This window comes from Balearica regulorum, chromosome 1 (genome assembly GCF_011004875.1).
Source record: "Balearica regulorum gibbericeps isolate bBalReg1 chromosome 1, bBalReg1.pri, whole genome shotgun sequence".
NCBI lineage: Eukaryota > Metazoa > Chordata > Aves > Gruiformes > Gruidae > Balearica > Balearica regulorum.
Window position 1 is genome coordinate 118,619,864 of NC_046184.1, and position 16,702 is coordinate 118,636,565.

Genomic DNA, 16,702 nt, shown 5'->3' on the forward strand with positions numbered 1-16,702 from the left:
CATTTTCCTGGTGTTATGCTCACCCCTCCACTGCTCCTCTGGGTACTGCAGTTGGCTGTGTTACTGCTGTAGCAGTGGGGTTAGAGAGCTGTCGGTGTGCAGAGTCCTTCTCCGGGAGGAAAGTGATGTTCATGCCGATGGTTTCTTCTTCCTCATTCTAGGATCCACTTGGGATGATTTTTATGTTTACTAACATGCTATTTCACCTTTGCTCTGTCTTTGTTGGTCTGCAGCACCCTGTTACACCTGAGTTTACCATCTATAGGGCCTTTTACATATATATGTTAGATATTGTTTCTTTGTTACTCCTAAAATTGTATTTTTCCACATCCAGGTCTGACATGTCTTTGACTATTGGTGAGTTGTTTATAGCCAATGCCAAACTTGTGCCCCATCTCTTGTCATCTTGTGCCTGTACTCCTTTATGTTGCATCCTGTGCCTCTACTTCTGAAGGCTATTTTCTTTACAGGACGTCATCATTTTGGAGTCGTAAATACCTCGTTCTGTATAAGTAGCAGAAACAAGCAGTTTATTCCACCTAAATCTATGGCCTGTACCACACAAAGGTAAAAAAAAGTAGAGCAAATTAGCCATAGACACCCAGTTAATTAGAGAAATTGCTGTCACGGTTTTAAACTAAGTAAAAGAAAGCTGCAGGCAGTCAAGCTGCAGTTCAGGCTGAGCAAGACCGAGAAGCCTGAAGTCCTGGAGCTTTGCAGACTTTGGTACTGAGCCTGTGGCCTGTGACTCGCCAATGGCAATGCTGTAGCATGGTCTGCATGGCCACAGTTCAGGGAGAGTCAGCTTTGCTCGGGGCCTCTTCGAAGTGCTCAGCACCATCCAAGCTCAAAGCTGGGAAAGAAAACATTGCCCAAAGGTACACGGTCATCTTCTTTCTCTCTCATGTAGCAATAGGGAGACACAGGGTATGTTATTCACTGACGTGTCGAGATGGTGGTTTCTTTCAACACAAAGAAAATAAAGGGGTTTTGAAGCTTACTGGAACAGCATGCTGAAACCACGGGAAGAAGGGCTTCAGTAGCCTCTCTCTTGTTAAACCCTGCTAGCTTTTGGCTTACAAGGATCACTGAGAGCAACGTTGAGGATTGTGCTGAGTAGCCTCAAGCTCTTTAGACCCTAGCAGAGAGATGAAGTCGCTGATCTCACATCTTTACTATAAAATCTGTTTCTTGCATGTCATGAGATTCCAGCTATATCTTTTATTTCCCTTTCCTACCATCAGGATCTGAGTATCACAGCTACCTACCCACAGACTTTTCTTAAATTCCCACATGCACCTCTGACATATTCAAGTTATTTTGTTTTCTACAGCTTGGGAAGCCCAGATATGGATAAACATATAAGGAGTATTGAAGTCCACATGTTTAGCAAAGCATTAGTCATATGTTTCTATGGAATCAGTTTAAGTGGAGAGGGTCACAAGCTTCTGTGCCTTTTCGAACAAGGCGATACGTTAAGTGCATGTGAAGTACCTGCTCAAATTTGATGCTGAATCAGGATCTCAATTCGTTGAAAATCTACAGCTCAGCCTTGAGCCTTTCTTTCTACAGGGAACCCCTTTGGCTGGAGTGAGATGAGTCATTGCTCCCGGAGTGCTATTGTGCTTATTGCCATCAAATAATATAAAAATCACCAGTCATGAGGGCACAGTTTGCTTCTGGTTAAACCAGTAAGAGTTGTAAATGATCATTCCTATCCAGAGAGTTACACTAAAATAGAACAGGCATCTGGTTCAAATTCAGCTTCTTTGGGGAAAAAAATAAAGGAGAGAGAGGGCTGGGGGCTGAACCTGTGGACTACAAGGGCCAGAGGAGGATCCCTGAGTAGGAAATATGGCTGAAGAGGCACTGTCAGAAGAGTAGCTAGCCTTCACACACTTCTCCAGTCCCAGAAATTAGGGATACCCTTCAGAAAAAAACCTCTTGAAAATCTGCTGCTTAACTGTCAATAAGGAATTGACAGTTACTAAAAGGGGGGCTGCAGAATCAGTGGCTTCTGAGTACTGAAGCACTTCTGAGTGGATTCAGGAGTCAAGGTTATTTGACATTTATCATATAAGGGCATATTATGGTACAGAAAGTGTATTTGACAGAATTAGATTAAGATGCAATGGATTTGGATAGTATTAAAATGTATTAGTATGGAAGATGGGTTAAGTTTGAAAGGCAAAAAGAGACTGTATATATACCTATATATGCAGTTATAAATACAGAAACTTTCATCCTTAGAATGGATGATAGAAGAGTAGCAGAAGTCTGTCTTGCAAAGTTTATTTTTAACCTGGCAATGATGCTTTTCACTTCACGAATTATTGCACTGTCTGTGGTTTTCTTATGTTGTAAAAGCATGGTCCCGTTTCTTCCCAGATTAAATGTTGTATCAGGAGTGGCTGAAAAAAGTGTTGTGTACCTATGCAGTAAATTATCGGAAGTCTGTTAACTTCTTTGTTCAGGCATGGCATAAGGGCAGCCCTTACAGGGCTCTTCACACTCCTCTTTGGCAATTGCACACTGAGAAAGGGGAAATAGCTTTCAAGCACAAACTGAATTTAAGAATACTTTAAAAACTCCAGTGCAATCAAGTTAAGGAAAGTTTTCTGAGCGTGCACAACTATTACTTAGGGAAGAACGCTCCTGAAGCAGTATAGCAGATTGCAGGAAGCTTTAAACGTCTGTAAAATGTAGACTCTAAGTGGAACTGAAAAGAACTCAAACCTGTGAAAATGCCCAGTCAAACCACCCAGAGGACTTTATCTAGGCTCCCTCTGGTGTTGCCTTAGGCAAGAAAACAGAACCCCCAGGCAACTTTATCCAGCCATCACTAAAAAGTCTTGTTTCATTAGTTACGGTCTAGTGTCATTACCACAGCCTGGGGAAAGCATCCCCTGGGGAAAGGCATTGGACTCTTTTAAGGTTTGCTGGCCTGTGCGTTCTCTCTGACTCTCCAACAACTGCTGCTGTTGCTAAATAGCCTTAGCTTCATTAAATGTATCTGAAATGTTTATTTCATCTGGGTCTGCACAGGGCACCTGAGGTTTCTTCCTATTGTCTTGGCATACAGTATGTGTATAGTAGCCATATCCTGGGATATGACAGGTTGGAAGAAGCTGAAGCGCAGCTCCTATCCAACGCTCCCTCTTTGGAGGCAGGCAACTATTATTGCGAACAGAGCGAAAAGTCATCTTTGCTCCCCAGAGCCCTTCCTTCCCGCTTTTCACAGTCCACAGCCTTACTGGCCTCTCCGTCTTTTCAGTGAGCCGAGTTCACTGCTTTCCTTTTTAGCTTCAAGGTGGGGGTCTCAGTCGGCTGCCTCCTCTCTGCCAGCTTCCTCTCTCTTCAGTATGCCATTGGCTTCACTCTCTCTTAGTTTCTATTACCATGCATAAAAGAAAAGGACCATGGGCTGCATTTGTCCCTCTCACATACTCATAGTGGCCAACACTATCATTGGGATTACAGCTCCACATTAATTGTCCAGCTAAAGAGGACCCACCAGCCTTGAATTCCTTGTGAGTTACCTCCTGGAAAATGGTCCACAATTTAAAATGTCCTAAGGGGTTTCTGCATCCCAGGCTTTGAAAGCCCATCATTGATCAGGACTGGACAATCCCTAAAGCATAGAGCCTGGGAGGTAAATAAAGCGTGGGAGGTTTATAATCAAAAAGCACAACATTCTCTTTACTTTCCATATGCTAAGGAGGAAAAAAAGGAAAAAAATGTTTCTTTCTGCCTTGTTTTAAATGTCCCAGTGTGTGAACACATCAGTTACTCTAGGCAGAAGTTAAAAGAGGGGTTGAAAATACAAAACCTATAATGGATGTCTAGACTCAGAATCACTCCCAACACCTTAATATTACTGCCCATGTATGGGAACAAGATGGGTATGTCCACATTCATTCAGCAGCACATTCCTCCACATTTTCTCTTATTTGTTTTACTCCACACAAATGAAGCTCTTTAGCCACTTTACAGACATATAATTAGACAGTTCCCTTCCCTTTAAAATATTTTATGTCGAAGTGTCTCAGAAGGCGTAGGACTGAGGCATGACTTTTATAGAAAGAAAAAAAAAAAAGATTGACCACAAGGAGCAAATTAAAGTAATAGCTAAAAAATGAACTGCTAATTCAACCACATCTTCAATGGAAAATTCATATTACAATGCAAACACCAGCATATTTCTTTCTCCTTTGTGAGTTTAACTTGGAACGCCACCACAGCTTTAAAACTGGATGAAAAGCAAAGAGTTTTGGAGTGAGAATTTCTAGCATCTGTTTTACTATGGCAGCACTACAAGGAAAAAAGGCCCTTGTGTTAAAAGATAGCTAAGGATGTTTGGCTCAGTTTTCTGACCTTGATCTTCATGTTGACACTGAGAAAATCTGATCACTAGACTGTAATTTATTTTTTCTTAGTTCAAACTATACTTTTACACTTTCTAATTATTTCTGGTATTATTTGAGAGACATTTCCAGGAGACTGGTATGACAGTCAGGTCTTGCCTTTTTTGCAAAAGGTTACAGGATGTATAGTTTCAAAACTGTCAAATTAAATAAAAATTACACTGCAGTTTTAATTGGCAATTGCATTCCCCAACTCCCTTGTCTGATGCTAACTTATTCTGAGATAAAGGCCTGATTCAGCACCTTCTGCCACAGCAGCGCTCGCTCACCACTGAATTGAATGGCCATTCATTTGGTCCCTATGATAATGGGCAGATCCTGATGGCTCGATTCATGCAGGCATGTCAGTGAATGAGCCGCTGAACAGGATTTGTCCCCACGCATTTATAAGAAGTTGGTTAGATCCTCAGTTAACCTCTGGACCTCTAATTGCTGAAGAAGGATGTAGGAACTGTGAGGGCAATTACTTAAGGGTAGGAATCCATCCTATGATTACTTAACAACTGACTCAGTGTTCATTTTCAGGATTTTGTTCACCAGGAATGGTTAAAAAGTAGCCAGAATACAGTTCTTACATAATTAATAGGAATCTTACTGATGTGTTAAACATTGTGGAAGACAATGTTCTTGAACCAAAGATTTAATACTGCAGTGGTTTCCAGTGCATCATGGACAGCTTCTGTGCTTGCAGATTGCAGGTTTTCTGACAAATAAGTGCTGAATCTTGGCCCTTGTGATATCAGAAGTGATTTATCATGTGCTCTCAGTCATAAGTTTTACCATTGGCATAATGTCTTCCAAAAAATGAGCATAATTTTTGCTCTTTGGAAAACATAGTGTAGTTTTATCAGTAAAAATAGTACAAGATTTCAGTTGTCTGCTGAAGCCTCCTTTGGATTCTTGTGTTCGCCTTCTAGGGTGTCACAGTAGCATTGAGTTTTAGCTTTCACAAGAAGCAGAAGGAAGGGACTTTATAAAAGCCACTGCAGATAATGGATGTGTTGGAGTGTATTTATTTACACTATAGCTGTAGTCTCATTAAATGCAGTTTTAGCTGAAAACAGGTTCCCAGTGACAGCAACAAGGGGAATACAAGCAAATAAAAAGTTTTATTTGATAAATGAGTGGACTGAGTAATTGGTTTTATAGCCAAGTAATCTATGGAAAAAGCAATGACGGTTGTTCAAATATAAATAGGAAAGAATTAGTTTCTTTGCATGTAAAACCCATATTGATTAACTGAGCCTCGCTAACCACTCACAAGTCAGACCGTCACAAAGTCAGTCTCAGGAAATAATTTTTCTGGCAATCCATTTCCCTTCCCTAGTACAAGTGCGTTAACAAGAGAAGTTATTTTTGAAGTGACTGGGATGCAAACACTGGTTCAGTAATCCATAATCTCAACTGGGCTTGTAATTCTGATCAGTTTAGAGCAACTCATTGGACACACAGCTCTGCTTCTGCACATGGCTAGCATTTTCCTGCTGTAACCAACTAAGGCCTGAATTCCTGCCTAGACTAAGGGTGAACTAGGCAATTTCTTAACCTGTGCTGCCACAAGGTCAATGTTCAGGTCAGTGTTTAGTTCAGAACACTTATGACACCCTGACAGAATCAGAGCTCCTCACTAGATGTGCCTGTGATGCTTTATTTTAGTATATGGCAGTTTTCTTTTCAACAGCCAGCATGTGCAGGAAGAACGCACACGTTCAGTGCTGAGCCTGCTTCTGCGTGCTCTGGGATTACTCCTGAGGAGAGCCTTCTGTGACTGAGGAGAGCAATTCAGGTATCCCACTTCTTTGGGGAGAGTATAAGTAAGTCAGCTGATAGCTGTATAAACCACAGGCACCATCTCCAACCACTGCAAAAGTCTGGCCTAGTTCCCCACAAAAAAAGTATGTGACTGTGCTCAGAAGAGGTCTGCAAAAGGGTACTTCTGAGTGCCTGTGTTCCCAAAGGTTAAATTTTGGATGCCCCCATAAGCACATTGTTGCATGCTGTCCAGTAAACCGGGGGTAAAACAAAAGGACAGAGTAGGAAGCCCTGATCTCCAACTGGGCTGCAGCAATTTCTGAGGCTACTCAGGTGTGACTGCAATACGGGATTTGGATGGCACCAGACTTCCAGATTTTAGGTGATTTGCCCAAGAGGAATCCAAAAGATCAGTGCTTCCTAGTCTCTCCTGTTGTTTTACCCTTGGTTTACCAGAGCACTTGCAAGAGTGTGCTTATGGGGGCTTTTCTGAACCCTCTAACATCAGTAAGAAACATGATCTCAGAGTTCTGGCTATACACAGAAAACCAGGTACCTATCTGCAAATTAAAACTAGCCTAATGACCCGCTTCATGTATGTAGCTCCCTATTACAACTGTTTTCCAAGATGAACAATGCAAAGCTAAATCTTGCCCCATCTTATATTGTGAGAAGTAAGTGTGAGAGACTTTCCTTTTCCCATCTTTGCCCATTACAGAATCACAGAATCGCAGAATCACAGAATGGTAGAGGTTGGAAGGGACCTCTGGAGATCATCTAGTCCAACCCCCCTGCTACAGCAGGATCACCTAGAGCAGGTTGCACAGGATTCACATCATTTGAATCTCTCCAGAGAAGGAGACTCCACAACCTCTCTGGGCAGCCTGTCCCAGTGCTCGGTCACCCTCACAGTGAAGAAGTTTTTTCCTCATGTTGAGATGGAACCTCCTGTGTTCCAGTTTGTGCCTATTGCCCCTTGTCTTGTCACTGGGCAGCACTGAAAAGAGTCTGGCCCCATCGTCTTGACACCCGCCCTTTAGATATTTATAAGCATTGATGAGATCCCCTCTCAGTCTTCTCCAGGCTAAACAGCCCCAGCTCTCTCAGCCTTTCCTCATACGAGAGATGCTCCAGTCCCCTAATCATCTTTGTAGCCCCATTCAGTTAGTTTTCACAGAAATCAGGCAAAACAATGACTGAGTCATGAGTCCTATGCACAAGATCTAACAAAATGACCACAAGGATCAGTCATTGGGGCTGCCTGTGGTGTGAGAATCTGCCACCAGCCCCTCCCCATGCCCCACCACTACTCCAACCTGGACCCCCAGAAATAGTGATTGCTAGGGTGCCTGTGGCTTCTTGCTTGGATCTGCCTGGGGGAGACATTGCAAGTGCCAAGGGAGGCAGAAGGAGATGAAAACCTATATGAACATGTAGTGCATGAAATTCCACAGTTGCCGTGCTTTGACTTTGACCTTAGCTCTTTGTTCCGCTCATATCTCCCTAACCATGTCTGAAGACGGCTTTGCTGCCAAACCATTTTTGTTGTAATTTATTTGTTTTATATTACTGAGATGAAAATCAGCATACATCAATGTAGACACTGATACGCTTTCATATACATATTCTGTTTAATGTAACTTGAGGCACAAAATCTTGAAATTTTAACAAATTCCAAATTCTGCTGGTCCTGGCAGGCTATAAACTCCCTTGTCTGTCTTTCCTAAGAGAAGACTGGTTCAACAGATCTAAGAAGTTGCAAAGATTATCCTGTGGTTAACTCTGACACCTGAAAATCACAGGCATTTCTCATTTGAGTTTTCAGTATTATTGTACTATGCACATTGTTGTGTTTCCATAGAACTGTAAACACTGACAAATAGTTTCCAACAAACAGATCAATTTTTATCTCAGAGGCTGTAAGGTCAGCTTTGACTGTTGCGCTGTACTAAAACAAAGGTAAGTGTTCGTCTCAGTTCTGCTAACTAGATAGCAAAATACATCACTATTTGTTGGGGAGCAAGCAAGCTCTGAGAAAGACAGCGTGCTGGAATGGCTTTATTCCGCATCTCTGCATGGAAGTGTATTCCTGAATGCCTGTGTGTATGCAGGTCTGTGTTGAGAGTGCATGGTTTGCTCTGATGTATTAAAGTTATGTATGTTGGATACAGAGAAAAATTGCATAGAAATGTAAATGACAGTGGAGAAATGCAAGCTAGAAAAGCTGTGTATGTTCTATAGGAGTAAAAGCAGGGCTCAGGGTTTTTTTTCTCCTTACTGTCATTTCTGTGGTAAATTGTTAGTCCATTTAATTTACACTACTCACAAGAAATGCCAATGGGCTATTTCCCTAATCTAGATGGATCAAAAATACTGATACAATGTACTTGGAATTTTAATATTAAGGATAAAAACACTAAAACTTTACAAAGAATCAGCATTGTACACAACCCATGCTTTATGTATTAATTTATCTGCTTAGAACAGAGGCAGCATCTGTTTTCAGTGAGATGCTGCTTTTTTTTTTTTTTTTTTTTCCTTAGCTCAGCAGCTGGGATAAATGAAATAGTAGTCAAAGACCAAATTAACAGTTTGAGGGCCACAAGTCTGCTGGAATGAGGGGAAGGGAGGACAGTTGAGGAGGACAGTGACAGGAGGAATTGTAACCTCCAGATGCACCGATAATAACTCCCAGGTACACGATCTCGTAACATGGTATGTATCATGCTCCACAGTAGACCACTCTATCTCAGGCAAGTTTCTTGCAGTGCTGCTAATTCTTCTGTTGTCCCTTTTCTCCCACAGCACTGCAGAAAGGAGACGAGTGAAGGAGAGGTTCCTCTGAACCCACCACACATCACCGATGCTGGCAGCTCCCAGCAAGACATGGGCCACAGTGTTGCGATAGGAATAAACCTGCCTCGCTCTGCTCTGTAACTGGAGAGCCAAGCATTTTGGCCTCAAGTCACGTTCTTAAGCTTCTCCCTGGATTCCAGCTTCCAAAATACCAAAGTATAAATTCTCTTCTTTCTTTGCTCTCCAGCTCTCTGGCTCAGCACCTCAACCTTCTCCAGCAGCTGAGAGCGAGGAAGCTGCAGGAGCAGTCAGGAACGGGTCCGACTAGAAGTAACCACAGAGCCTCAGTAACCAGCGGGGCAGAAGAGAGGTGAGATGAGCTTCTCAATCCTCAGCAGCTGACTGCCGACACACTCAGGAGATGCTGTTGAGAAGAGGAGCCCCTGTCTGCTGATGAAGGCAAGGAGGAGGGACCCGGAATAAATGGACTGGTGTGGAAAGGTATTTGTGGGGGCATGGCTGAGTGGAGATAGTGAGGGGCTGACATGACTGACAATCAGGAATAGTGTAATGAGTTTAAATTGTCTTTATTCTCATGAAGAAAATTAATTGGGTTTTTAATCATCCCAGTTGAAATATTCAAGCTTTTACCACACCAGATTGTCCTGACTAGAATCAGGGCTTTATCATATCTTGAATAACCAAGTCTCTCTGTTTAAGTACCCTTTCTAGATCTGCATTTTCTGTTAGAGGGTCTGAACATTTCTTACACTTAGGTGTCTCCATACTGCCAGAGAGATGTAAAATGAACTGAGTGGAATTGAGAATAATACCCAGAATATTCTTCATTTCCTTCTCTCAATGGCTGTGCGGCACTGTAGAGCACTTGTTGCTGGTTTTCACCTTAGGGAGGGTTATTTGCTTTAACAGTGGCATACTGAAGTGGAGTTAAAGTGTAAAGTTCCCCCCCTACTCTGAGTTGCCCTACACTTTGCAATACTTAATACAGCACCCACAGTATGAGCCTGTCCCTGAAAAGTGCAGCCTGATCCTCAGCGAGAGGATCACCCTGCAAGGAGCTAGAACATTTTGGATGAGAAGCCCTGCACAAATGCAAGATGATAGTGCTGATAGTATTAACTACCTTGTAATTATGCATTGCAGGGGTTGGAGATGACTGAACGATCTCAGAGACAGTATTTGCAGTAAAAGCTTTGCACAAAGAGGTCACTTTTAGAGATAAAATGGCAGTTAATTCAAAACAGAATTTCAGATGTAGGTTTGCCTTTTTCCCTTTTTTGAAGGAAATGAGAGGTGACACAATTGGATAAGATACACATTTTAGTCTTTTTCAGAAACCAGAATATTATTTACTGAAAAGATTGTAATAGTTCCAAGCTGATAAATGCAGTACATCATTGTTTTTGGCATGCATATCAATTCTTAAAACAAATACTATTTACCAGAAATTTTGTAGAAGCTCCTTTGGACTCTTGACAGTCTATTAGGTAAATATGGGATTTGTAGCACTATAGGAAAATGTACATTTTTACAGAAGCTTTTCAAAGTTGGCAACACCATCCAGCCCAGCCCTCTTTATTCAATAACAAAGGTCTTGAGATCCATTTTTTAGGACTCAGTTGCCAAAGTCCACAATACTTGGCCTACTCTTAACAAGAGTGAAGAGTAAGGGAGTGAGGGAGATAAAGATGTACTTTGATTGGCAAATGTGTCAGGAGCAGAGATGTAAAAATGAGAAAGAGTCTGAAGTGAAGCAGTTCCAGAAACCCAGGAGGAGTAAAGGACCCCTTCCTTCTCCAACACCATGGTATCTGTGATCACAAGAGATGAAGGTGGTCTGATCTGCCAAGGAAAGTGTGAAAAGCTCACTTCTAGAAAGTACCTTTGCTCCTGTGTGCACACATGCACACAAAACACATGTGCCATCTAGTATGAATGTATGCAAATTCAGGTTCTATTTACACAGAGGGACTTATCTCAATGCAGATATATAGACTACAATTAATTTAATTGTCTTTCATTTCAGAAACTGCTGGCAACAGGTACAGTGGGTCTTTTGAGGTGGACCACTTCTCTCAGCCCTCTCTTCCTAGCAGCCAGCTAGTTTAATTTTTGCTAGAGCTCTGTGAAATGTTTTACTTGCTGTGGAACTACAAATCAGGAAGGATTCACCTGCTTTGGAGTGTGCGCCCAAAACCAGAACTGGCAGGACATCTTGTAATGTGTTGCATCCAAATGCTGTCTTGCCAATGCTGGAATTAAATTGTCTCAGTTTTGATAGCTCCAGATTCCTGGAGGTTCAACTTATTGGAAATCCAGAGCCCTTTCCATGGCCTAGGCCTGATGGCCAAGCTCCAGAAAAAATCAGTGTGGTTCACTGCGTTCTTCTGGACAGAATGGGTGCCTTTTTGGCCAACCTATTTTGTCCAGCAGGAAGGAGAGTCATGTCAGAGCCCACTGTGTGGCCAGGACCAGCTGTTGCCCTCTTGCTGTCCAAAGTGAGCCCGTCTCCATCATCCAGGTGGGAACTCAGGGCTGTCCTCTGAGACAGACTCACCTGTGTAGCTCTGTGAGCTGCCTGCCTGGAGTCTGTGTTCCCCCCACACCTGGCTCAGTAGCATCTTAGCCATGTTATTCAGTGGAAACCTTATGGCTTTGGTCAAGGTAGAGTGCTTTCCTGCTTCTGTTCACTTATGGAAAGCACCTCAAACCTCCTGTGTCCAAGTACAGGACTGTGTTAAAAGATAGCTCTTGGAGGAAGTCCTCTAAGGAGTTTTTTGGTGACTTTTCAGGCCACTGACTTGCAAGGATGAAGAAATCTCACTACAAATCAGCTGGGATATATTCAAGGAAGTGATAAAAAACAAAGTGAAGGAAGTTATTGGAAAGTACACATAGTTAATGACAGTCTAGACGAGCAATAAAACAAGGCAATATGGGGAAAATGTAAACAAGCCAAGGCTGAAAGGAAACAAAAGAAGTAAAAGTATCTTGCAGAAAATTGAGCAAATCACTCTGTGGCTGGACAAGCAGGGAAAGATCTGAGGGAAGATCAAGAAAGCAAGGCACAAGACCAGTGTGCTAAAGGTTAATTCCTGTGGAAGTGCAGTTGGGCCAATAATACCAACAATTAGGGGGGGAAAAGAGTGGTGAACCACATGCCACAAAGGTGAAGTAAATATGGAGGAAATATTTTGAATTCTGCCTTAGCCAGCTTTAGAAGCTTGCAGTCCACCCTGCAATGCAAACACAGTAGACGTGCTTGAATGGGCTCAGTTCCTTCATCAGAAAAATCTGCTCCAAGAAAGAGTTAAAAGCACATGTCCTCCAAGAGGAGATGAATACATAGCTGGCCTTTTAGGGGCTGGAGGAACAAATTCTGCCAAAGCAGAAAAAAAAATAAATCTGAAAAGTTATACTGGAGCAAGTGGAGGTTCAAGGTAGCTGAATAAAGAAAATAGCTGAATGAACCCTGAGGAAAAGAGTTCCTTTCATTCCAAGCAATCCAGAGGTATAAGTTCATTGTCCTGATGAAATCAATTGTCAACAAGCTGGAGTTAGCTGCAGAATAGGGGGAAGAGACAGTGTGACTTCAAATTAGAGTATGTTGCGGTGGTCAAGCTATCAGTACTCCATCAGTAGCTGGAAAAGTATGAAGAGTGGAGGCACTCCACTGTCACTCCACTGTCACTGTTTCTGCTGGATTCATCACAGTGTTCAGCTGAGATATATTGTGGGAAGTAGAAGAAACACAGGGAGCTCCACCTAAATGAACTGATAAAAGCTATACTTGAACACCTATACAACAGTGCCATAAGGATTTATGGGGGTTAAGTAATTGCTTCATATAAAAATCTAGTGAATGACAAAACAGTATGAACTCACCATCACTTTTTTTTATTTTAATCAGGTATTACAAATACTGGATGTGTTAGAGAACAAAGCCTCTGATAGTCTGATGTTAAGGTCCATACACAGGTGCAATTGCATATCTGACAGATATTAGATAGCATCCAAAACTGGAGGAATTATTTGACAATCATCATGTAGATTAATTAGTTGCACCTAAGAAAAGGAAGTTATTAAACAAGGAGATTATTTTCTGCACCTTGTAAACTTCATCTTTGCTAGGTATTCTGTTGTATTTGAGACTAAAAGTATTGCATTAAAGTGTTATATTTAATGTAAAATACAAATGTATCAAAACAGTGCACAACAGTATGTTTTTGTGGACTGAACAATGTAGTCAAGGAATGTAGTCAAGCACTCAAAGACTGAATTTTGAACAATAGCAGATGTAAAATGCAGTCATTTGAAGACAAATGAGGAAACTGGAAGGAGGGTAGGAGGTGAAATCAAGGCACGGAAATGACCGAACCTGAAAAGATTATGATGGTGGGAGTTCTGCAGAAATCAAACAGATAACAGAATGCCAGAGATAGTCATGCAAATGCAGCCAAGGTCAGTTCAACAAGAAACAGACTGAACAGGTTGGTCTGAATGGGTTCAGTGAAGTGGGCTGGTGCCTTGTGCAGGGACGTAGCCAAACTGGACTCAGTGGAGCACCAAGTCCCTGGGCAGGGACCAGCAGCAATGCTGCTCTGTTCCTGGTGTCTGCTGAAAGCCTGGGAGATGCAGAGAAAGAATGCATTTAAAGAGATCATTCCTGGTTGCCTGCAAAAGTTTTGATGCATAAATTAAGGCTTTAGTGTAACTTGTCTTTGATCTCCTGTACAGCATTTGTGATGTTTTACCAAAGCCATTCTATCTGTTTCTAGAAAGCCTACCTCAGATTTTCATGCAGGTTGTAGTTTAAAATCTATGACTGAAATCCCTGTAAGACAAATCATGGGAGATGAACTTAGAGCTGAATATTAATCAACTGTTCAGCAGTATTAAAGATCATATTGCAACCAAATTTTCTCTGCCTGCCACTTGGGACCAAATGAATCTGTAATTTGGAGGGTGCGCATCCTCGTAGACTAGACCTACTGAAACATTTGCACTCCCAGAGACCTTTGGACAGCTCTAGTCTTTATTGTGGCCTGTACGGAGACTGGCTTTTCCTGTCTGTACAGTATCTTTCAGACATATTTTCCGTGAATGATAAAATCAGGAGAATGTATGGGGGTACATAAGGCCACCTGGGTGGTATGTCTTAATAGTAGACATGGGTTTTTGTTTTGGGGCTGTTTTTAGCTTTAAGTGCTGCTCATCATCTCTGTCCTAATGCATAGTCTGTGGTCTTTAGGGCTATGAAAGAGCATTTGCAGGCATGGGTACCTGTAGTTCAGCATATTTTAAGGCTCCTTCAAGTGTCCTGCTTTTGAAACATGCAGAGCATCTAATGCTCTTGGCACTGACTTACCCAGCCTTTTAGGAAACCAGCTAACTTATGGCAATGGGTGGGAATGTGTACCCTTTTACTGCTTCATGAACTGCTTGAGAAAAGCAAGTATCCCATCTAAGAGACATTCAAGGGACAAAACAGACCCAGTCTCCTGTCACGTGGCTTGTCATGTTGCCGTGTCTCAAAGACCATGTTTAACACCACTTGTCAATAGTTGTCTCTGAAACCCAAGAGTTCCTGATGTGAGTATGGTAGTGTCAGCAATTGTCATTAAAGGAGACTCTTGCTCAGTTCGATATCTCCCAGTTAAATCTCTTTTCTCTTTACCTGCTGCCATTTGCAAGCCTAAACAGTCCTTGCAAATGTTAAAATCAGGAGAGCTCTGATTTGTTTTTCATGCTTTTAATTTTCTGCTTTACATGACGGATGGTAGGATTTATTATACCTCAGAGGAACAAAGCAGTTGCTATACAATCTGCTGCAGGCAAGCTGTCCTGGCAACAGCCAAAAAGTAATAGCCATGGTCCCTGAAAAGATTTTGCTCAGACTTTCTGAAAGAATTCACCTTTGGGGCAGGGAGCAAGCATGGAAAAATGCAGCCCCAAAGGTCAGCATTTTGCAATACTTATGGCATATGAAAATAGGAGGTTGCGATGGAAACTATGATGCAATCACAGTGACAATGGGTGCGGCCAGCACCCCTGCACCGTCTTCTTCTCACGAAACAATCATTTTCTTCCCCTGTAATATCATGGATTATATTTTACTTCCTCTTAAAGTTGAGTTCAGTAGATAAATGGTGACAACTCTGATTTCTACAAAATTTGATCTTAAAGTTGAGTCTTTTTAGCACTGTCTGGACAAATATTTGCACTTTGCTTTTGGAAGCCCACTTTCTTAATTGCTTTGTAGTAGGGATGCCATGATCTATTCTGGCGATAGTAAGCCTGGGGATAGTCTTTGTAGATACACTCTGTACTGCAAACTCTGTACCCTTCCCTTTATTACCCTCTTTTTGTGCACTTTCAGTAGTGTCATACGCTCTGTCAACCCTCAAGAGTTGTCTGTAGGCTCACTTCATAATCCTCTTTGATAAAGTTGGGCAAAAGTACACACTTCAGTTCCTTTCATTCAAACCAGAAGTTATTTTCCAGGAAGACACATTTTAAATGCACAAAGGTACTTGTTTAATTTGTTCTGCCTTTTTAGTACTGCTTCCTGAGAGCCCATCTAGTCGGGGCATCTGAAACTGGCAATAGTAATGCCACATTTTTGTCCCAAATAGTCACAGGCTTGTACAGCTCAAAGAAATTCAGTAAAGAAAGTCCAGAACAGGTGTTTTCACAGGGCTTTTATTGCTGCTCATGACAATAACTTTCCAGCTAAAATAATCCGTTCTTTCTCAATTTACTCCAAAGCAAAGCTCCATTAAAATATCACTGAGTTTTAAAGGTAAGGAAAAAAACTAACCTACCTGCTGAGGACTGCTAAGGAATTTGTTTGAGAAGTAGAGATTGTGGCCCCATGGTGGAGAATTCAGAGTGGACTCTCCAGATCCAGTGACCCTAATAAACTGAAATCTGACTGGAAGAGATTTCCCTTCCCCTTGCTGTCCAAAGTGTGCTATTGAAAATATGTGACAGGATATAGCTAGGAGGTATTGAACATGCAAGTTTCTCTTTGACTGAGGAATGTTCTTTGTGCCACGGAAAACACATCAGCGGCAGGAGGGATCCAATGGCTGAGAAGCTGGGGCTTTCCAGCGTTTCCCAGAAGGATTTCTGGTCATCAGGGCAGCTCTAACTAGAGAAATTCACACTTGAGGAGAAGCCACAGGAACACCAGGGGGACTGACCATCATGGGTCAGCTGGAGGAAAACACTAGATCAGAGAAAGCTGCCTCCCTTTCTTGTGGTGAGTGGTTCTTGCAATTGACTTCTTTCAGCCCTGCTTCTCCTAGCACCCCCTGGAGCAGCTTTTCTGGACCATAACCCTGGGCCATTTCTTAGGCCAGATATCCTGCTTGTTGCTGAGAGCAATTTTCAGGATTGGGTCCTGCAGAGCATAGTTCTCCATGACTGTAGATTCGATCCTATTGCAACAAAACCAATGTTGTGTTAGAGCTATGACCTGAGTGACCTGGAGAGCTGTCTGCTCTTGCTCTCATAAGAATGAGCATGGAAATGCTACAGGAAGCATCTCTTCCTCCTGGGGTGCTACCAGCAATGTGAGCAGATCATTCCCATGGAGAGATTTATGCATCCTTCTGGCTCACGATGTGACAAACCGAGCATGCATCCACCACAGAATTTCAGAAAGCAAAGACACATGGCCCAGTCCCAGGAATCTGAGGTCAATT